Raw genomic sequence first — 6,728 nt, forward strand, 5'->3', positions numbered from 1 at the left:
ATGAGGACAGATTTCTCATCAGCTCAAAGTGGCCTCTCGGAGCTTTCCTTTGTTAGTGTCTTCCTCAGACCATGTTTTCCCATGATCTTCCTCTAACCCCTCTCCGTCAACAGGCGAAGTTCTTCCAGCCGCAGAGGCAGTGTTTCTTTTGTGTTTCTCCTCTCCTTTGGCCATCTTGGGAAGCAAAGTAATATTTCTTTAACCCAGGCTTGACAGCCACTCTTCATGGACAGCTCCCATCTGGACTCTGGACCCTGGCCTAGGTGAGGTCAAAGGCTTTCAGGTAGATTTCTGAATGGGTGTTGCAGGGATGGAGGGACTGCCAGGCTGCTATAGGGAGTAGCCTGATAAGACATGTTTTGGAATCTTCATATGTTGACACATGACTGGTATGTCCACTTTAAGATCTCTGGTGGGGATGGAGGTTCCTAGGTGTGGAATAAGGGGATAAGGAGCCTTTTTCTTAGCTAAAGTATTCAAATACTGTTTTGAACAGTGCCAGCTATTCTTTATTGCCAGCCCCTCTTCATCTTCCAGTACTAACAGGGCCTCTTGTCCTAGAAGCCTGCCCACATTTCTAAGGTCTCCCCAGTGACTACCTGGTCTTGGTGTTGGCTGCACCTTCTGATAGAACCACATGGGTTCCACCTCAGCTGGCCAGCCTGGTTACTTGGGTCCTTGGGTACAAATGGCCCTTCCAAGGAGCAGGTGTTAATGACTTCCGCTTTCAGGAGCCCTTGGTGTTCCCCATTACCTACCTAGGACCCTTAGGTCTACCTCCTTCTACTTATTCTCCTTGCTCTGGAAGCAACTTTCCAGAAGCCCAATTTTTTGGAGCTGAACTGCACAGAGTATAGCTGCTACTATAATTAGTCAAGGAAGAGCAAAAGAAGGCTCTCAGGCACAGACTTTTCTCTCAAGCCAAACCAGCTTAAAAGGAAAAACGGTGTACAGAATGAAATGGATTTCCATTTTCATGTCTGCTTGCCTTCCCCTTCATCCTAGAGTTACTCCTGTTTCTAGCATAATAGAAGGGAAGATGAATGCCTGGCAGTACTTCCCTCCTCATTCCACATACCCCTCTTTGAATGCCTCAGCTCATATGTTGTGGCTACATACCCTCTCCCAAGACTCACTCAGCTTGGTGTCCATCATCTTGGGTATTCCTTTGTAGATTTGTCTTGTGGGCTCAGATTCTGGATTCTCAAATGAAGGTAGGAAGCCAGATTCTCCAGGTCCCTATAGGCCCTACAGGGACCTGTAGGATAAACAGGCTGCCTGGGGACCTCAGGAATGTGTGCGACTGCCTGCCTCCCTGGCAGGCTGGGGAAGGGTGCCAGGCCCAATGCCACAGGAAAATGCTCATAACCAGTCGCAACATCTTCTACACGTGAGTGTGAGACTGAGAAAATGCTCAGAGTAGGTTTCTTCCATAGCCGTTTTAGGATTCTAGACCAATCTTGTCCAGTATTGTTTCTGGGTCTTAACTTTTGGATTCTTTTGTTAAACCAACAAGCTGAGATTTTGACCCTGTGGGGATTCATGTCATAGGCACTAGCTGCTCTTTGGCCAAGGCCTTCACAAATGATTCAGTAATCCTTTTGTCTATCTGCCAGCCTCGGATTAAGACCATAGCAAGGGAAGAATTTGAGGTCAGCACCAACCAAGTCTGAATTAAAGCTGTTATATTTCCTTTGGGGGCATTTTGCCTCAGGCCTGGGCTATTTGCAGCATTAAATTTTGGGCTCAACACCACAGGAGAAAGATTTGTGTAGTGTTACAAAGGTTTGTGTAGTTTGGGCCTACCTCGCTATTTCTGGGCCAGCCTGACTGCTGATATCCACGTTAGAACATACCTGAACCCCTTTGCTAAATGCTAGATCCCTGCGCCCCTCTGTAGGTCAGATTTTCAGCCCCTGGGTTTTAGGACAATATCTTGCCATTCCCTGGGAGTAGTGAAGGAAGTCAAATCTCAGATCCTGAGGCTGACTGGGAACCTCTGACTCAGGATGGCTTTAGAGAGTCCACATCTATGAGAACCCTCAGGCCCTGTAGTTGGGTATTGACTCTTTAGCCAACTTTTGTGGGAACTGCCTTTGAATGAGCCACTACAGAAGCGAAGGTGGTGTGAGGTCCCAGCCACCCAAAACAAACCAGATGTCCCTCAACAGCAGCTTGGGTTCCCAGTACAGACCCTGCAAAGGTGAATCGAACCCTTTTTCTCACTGGTTTTCCTTTCCAAATTCATTTGCTTTTCATTTTCCAAGAACTGTAAACTCTGGCTATTTTCTATGTTCTCAGGGCCCCTGGGTAGACAACAAAGCTTGATTTCAGAGCAGACATAGGCCAAGAAACCATGGCATTGAGTGTGCTGAGTCCAGACAAATGATATTTATATACACATCCAAATTTGAAGAGAAAATGTATTTCTTTAGGTTTCAAACACTGTAATAGAAATAAAGCAAAAATAAAAATCTGTTGCAAAGTTCTAAATTGTCTTCTTTGGGATTCTTCTAGAATGGATTCTTGTGATGTGAATGGGAGAACATGTTTAAACCTGTGACTTAACAGTGGAATTAAGAATTGGTAACAGCCTACTCCTGCTATAAAGATGTTTTTAAAAATCAGCTTTATTGAAATATAATTGGCATTAAATAAACGGCACATATTTAAAATGTACAATTTGATAGGTTTTGACAGATATGTAACCATGAAAGCATCACATCAATGAAGATAGTGAACATATCCATCATCTCTAGAAGTTTCTGTGAGCCCCTTAGGAATCCTTCTCATCCAACCTCCAGCAACCACTGCATTCTGTCACTATAACTTAGCCCATTAAGGCCATACAGCTCACTGATTACTCGCTTTGGTTTAGATCAATTCCTAAAGCAAAGATTATAGACAAGCAGCCAAAAAATTGATTAACCCAAAAAGAGGATTTTGGTTAACTGATAGTGTGTTTCAGTTTTAATATGTTGCCAACATCCTATCCTATCTAATAAAAGACAAAAAGGGTAATTAACCGTGCCTCCGCTACGCTTCCCATTGGCTAATCAGTGAGATATGCAAATTAACTGCCAACAAAAATGGCGGCCGGCAGCCACGCAGCTGAAGCAAGCAGGAGGCTCGCTTGCTCCAGTGATGGAGGAAGCGAAGGTTCCCCGCCTGCTGCGGCCTGTTCTAAGCTCCGAAAGCAACAGCTCCAAAAGCAACAAAGTTTCGATTATAGAAGCCAAACAAACCCCAGATACCTGCTTTCAGCCAGCCGCGGCCTCAGAGCTGGAGCGAGCAGGACAGCAACAAAGTTTCAATTATAGAAGGTAAATAAATCCCACAATAAAAAAAAAGGAGAGGCTGGGAGCTTCAGTTGCCGGCCAGCCTGAAAACGGCCCTCAGCTCCTCACCCAAACTGGCCAGGCACCCCAGTGGGGACCCCCATCCTAAAGGGGGTGTGGCCAGCCTGAAAACAGCCATCAGCCCTTCATCCAGGCTGGCCAGGCACCCCAGCGGGACCCCCACCCTGATCCAGGACATCCTTCAGGGCAAACCAGCTGGCCCCCACCCATGCACCAGGCCTCTATCCTATATAGTAAAAGGGTAATATGCAAACTGACTCTAACAGCAGAAAGACTGGGAATGACTGGTCACTATGACACACACTGACCACCAGGGGGCAGATGCTCAATGCAGGAGCTGCCCTCTGGTGGTCAGTGAGCTCCCACATGGGGGAGCTCTGCTCAGCCACAAGCCAGGCTGACAGCTGCCAGTACAGCAGTGGTGGTGGGAGCCTTTCCTGCCTCCTCAGCAGCGCTAAGGATGTCCGACTGCAGCTTAGGCCTGCTCCCCGCTGGCAAGTGGACATCCCCCGAGGGCTGCCGGGCTGCCAGAGGGATGTCTGATTGTCATCTTAGGCCCAATCCCCCAGGGAGCAAGCCTAAGCCAGCAGGTGGTCATTCCCTGAGGGGTCCCAGACTGTGAGAGGGCACAGGCCAGGCTGAGGAACCCCCCACCCCCGAGTGCACAAATTTTTGTGCACCGGGCCTCTAGTTTTAAAATAGATAACTATCTTGAAAAATATCTGGCATTACCAGGCTTGAGTTTCTGCTTGAAAACAATCGGCAAGAGCTCTGGCCACAATCACCACCATTCTAAATGGTCTCCCTGACTCAATGGCAGGTTCTAATATTGTTGCTATTTTCTTTGGTAGCACAGGAGAAAGTAACTTTTTGACACATGATATCAGATTTATTTATTACTCTTAAAATAATTTTTATTGGTTTTAGAGAGAGAAAGAAACATAGATTTGTGGTCCCACTTATTTATGCATTCATTGATTGATTCTTGTATGTGCCTTGACTGGGGAATCAAACCCACAACCTTGGCATATTGGGATGACACTAGCCAACTGCACTAGCTGCTGGTCAAGGCCAGACTTTGTTATTTCTTGCCTGCTTATTCCACTTGATCCTTTTTGTTACACTGCTCCATCCCTCACTTTGTTGTTGTTTACTATGTTCTTTATCTGCCTAGAACACCTTCATCCTATGGAAATTCATCAAAGTCTGATTTATATATTGCCTCTTCAACAAATTTCCAACATGCTTTTCTGGAAATAATCAGGCCTTGGTTTCCTGTGATCTGGATTCCAAAACGTTCTGGGCTTGAGTTTCACCATTATTATACCACATTACCGCTCAATGTTACCTGGTAAATATGAACTTTTGCTGCCTAAAGGAAGGGAAAGACCACTGCCCAGGAGTCTCTTAACTGGGAAAAACACTTCATACCTTAGGAGCCCTAAAACAGCTCTGACCGATGTGGCTCAGTTGGCTGGGCATTGACAGGTTACCAGTTGACTCTTGATTAGGGCATATGCCTGATTTTCGGGCTCCATTCCCCAATAAGAGGCATGCAGGAGGCAGACGATCAATATTATGCTCTCACATGGATGTTTCTCCCCCTCCCTTCTCTAAAAATCAGTAAAATATGTTTATTTTTAAAAGAGCCCTAAAACAATGCTGATTTGCACAACAAGTGAAACATTCTGCCCCCAGAAATTCTAAGCTTTAGAACTAGAGGACTTAGCCAACAGTTCTTGTAATGTTCATTGATTTATAAGCAAATAATTTCAACACCTAATGTGTAACAGAACTCTATCCAGACGTTGGGAGCTAGGACAGACTGCAAGCGGAGCACTGGAAGGCTCTGAAGTAACCTTTGAGTTGGGCCTCAAAAAAATGTTTTTGCTAGAAAAGTAATTTGGAAACTAGAATAGCACCTGCAAAAACCTGTGAAGTCCTGGAAATAGTAAAAGTAGAGTTGGAGCAAAAACAAGCAGAGAGGAGCCCTAGCTGGTTTGGCTCAGTGGATAGAGCGTCAGTTTGCGGTCTGAAAGGTCCCAGGTTCCTTTGCTTCAGGTCAAGAGTACATGCCTGGGTTGTGCCTCGATCCCCACTGGGGGGTGTGCAGGAGGTAGCCAATCAATCATTTTCTCTCATCATTGATGTTTCTGTCCCTCTCCTTTCCTCTCAGAAAGGATGAGCAGGAATGGCTGGAAACCTAAGCCAACCATGTAGGCATTGAATTCCAGGCATGTGGGTTGTTAGAGACTTTCTTTGCAGAGGATAGGCCAGTCAGAGAAAAGGCTCAGGAATTGGCTGAGGCTAAACTTCTTGCAGGGTCTCCTCAGCTCCTTCCAAAAAGGGATTCATGTTGGTAATGGGTAGAGAAAAAAATATAACCTACTTTCACAAGTTTTTAAAAAATGTTTTCTTAAAATTGATTTTAAGAGAGAGAGGAAGAGAGAGTGATAAGACAGAAACATCTATAGAGCGTTGGCCTGCGGACTGAAGGGTCCCAGGTTCGATTCTGGTCAAGGGCACATGCCTGGGTTGTGGGCTTGATCCCCAGTAGGGGGCTTGCAGGAGGCAGCCAGTCAATGATCCTCTCTCATCATTGATATTTCTCTCTCTCTCCCTCTCCCTTCCACTCTGAAATCAAATATATATTTACATTATATATATATGCACATCGTAAGCACTCAGAGAACTACTATTGTTACTGAAAGCTTCCACCTGAGTACGGAAATTGAGTCCTGAGGAGAGAAAAGAATGCCCAGTCAGGTAGCAAATTCATGATGGAGTTGGGACTGCAATACAAGTCTCCCAGACGGTCATACATGTTCACAGCATGGGGGAAGTGTTGGTGGGAGCGTGCAAGAAAGAAGATTCAGGCGCAAGGCTTTTGGGGCTGAATCACAGCTTCTGAGCGAGAGAAACAAACTCGACGTGGGTCTTTGTGCAGAATGACTGGCTCCTCTCGGACCTCCTGAGCTTCTGGCACCTAGAGCTAAAACCCTTCCTATTGCATCCTGGGAGTGGAGGGTCATCCCCGCTGCATGGAGGGACGAGAAGTCTTTTCCCTCCCCCGCCTTCCCTGCTTGCCCGCCTCAGAGGCCGCGTCTCTTCATCGTTCCCAGCAAGCCCCGCGCGAGAGCCGGCTACTGATTGGCTCCGGGGAGCAGGCGGCTCTGCCGGCAGCGGTTACCCGGGTTTCCGGTGCGCGGCCACCGCGGGCGAAGCCGTGAGGACGTCGGCTGTGGGGTCTGTCCCGTGGCGGCTGGAGGGAGGAGGCAATCAGAGGGTCCGTAGACCTGAGCGCTTTCGGTCAGTGGGAAGAGTCACGCAGATTCCGCGCGAGGGCTCGGGCCGGAGGGCAGGGCTGAG

At 47.1% G+C, this 6,728-nt stretch overlaps 1 protein-coding gene across 2 annotated transcripts in view; it reads left to right on the forward strand.

The window, feature by feature from the left end:
• The first annotated feature begins 6,484 nt into the window (after positions 1-6,484).
• TXLNA (taxilin alpha) overlaps positions 6,485-6,728 on the forward strand; it is a 14,913-nt gene continuing 14,669 nt past the window's right edge. The window contains exon 1 of one of the 2 annotated variants that reach the window (XM_005878348.2): positions 6,485-6,668. The gene's annotated coding sequence lies outside the window, so the exon portion shown is untranslated. The remainder of the gene's footprint in view (positions 6,669-6,728) is intronic. The other variant, XM_005878349.2, reaches the window with a different exon arrangement.

This window comes from Myotis brandtii, unplaced genomic scaffold (assembly GCF_000412655.1).
Source record: "Myotis brandtii unplaced genomic scaffold, ASM41265v1 scaffold555, whole genome shotgun sequence".
NCBI classification, from domain to species: domain Eukaryota; kingdom Metazoa; phylum Chordata; class Mammalia; order Chiroptera; family Vespertilionidae; genus Myotis; species Myotis brandtii.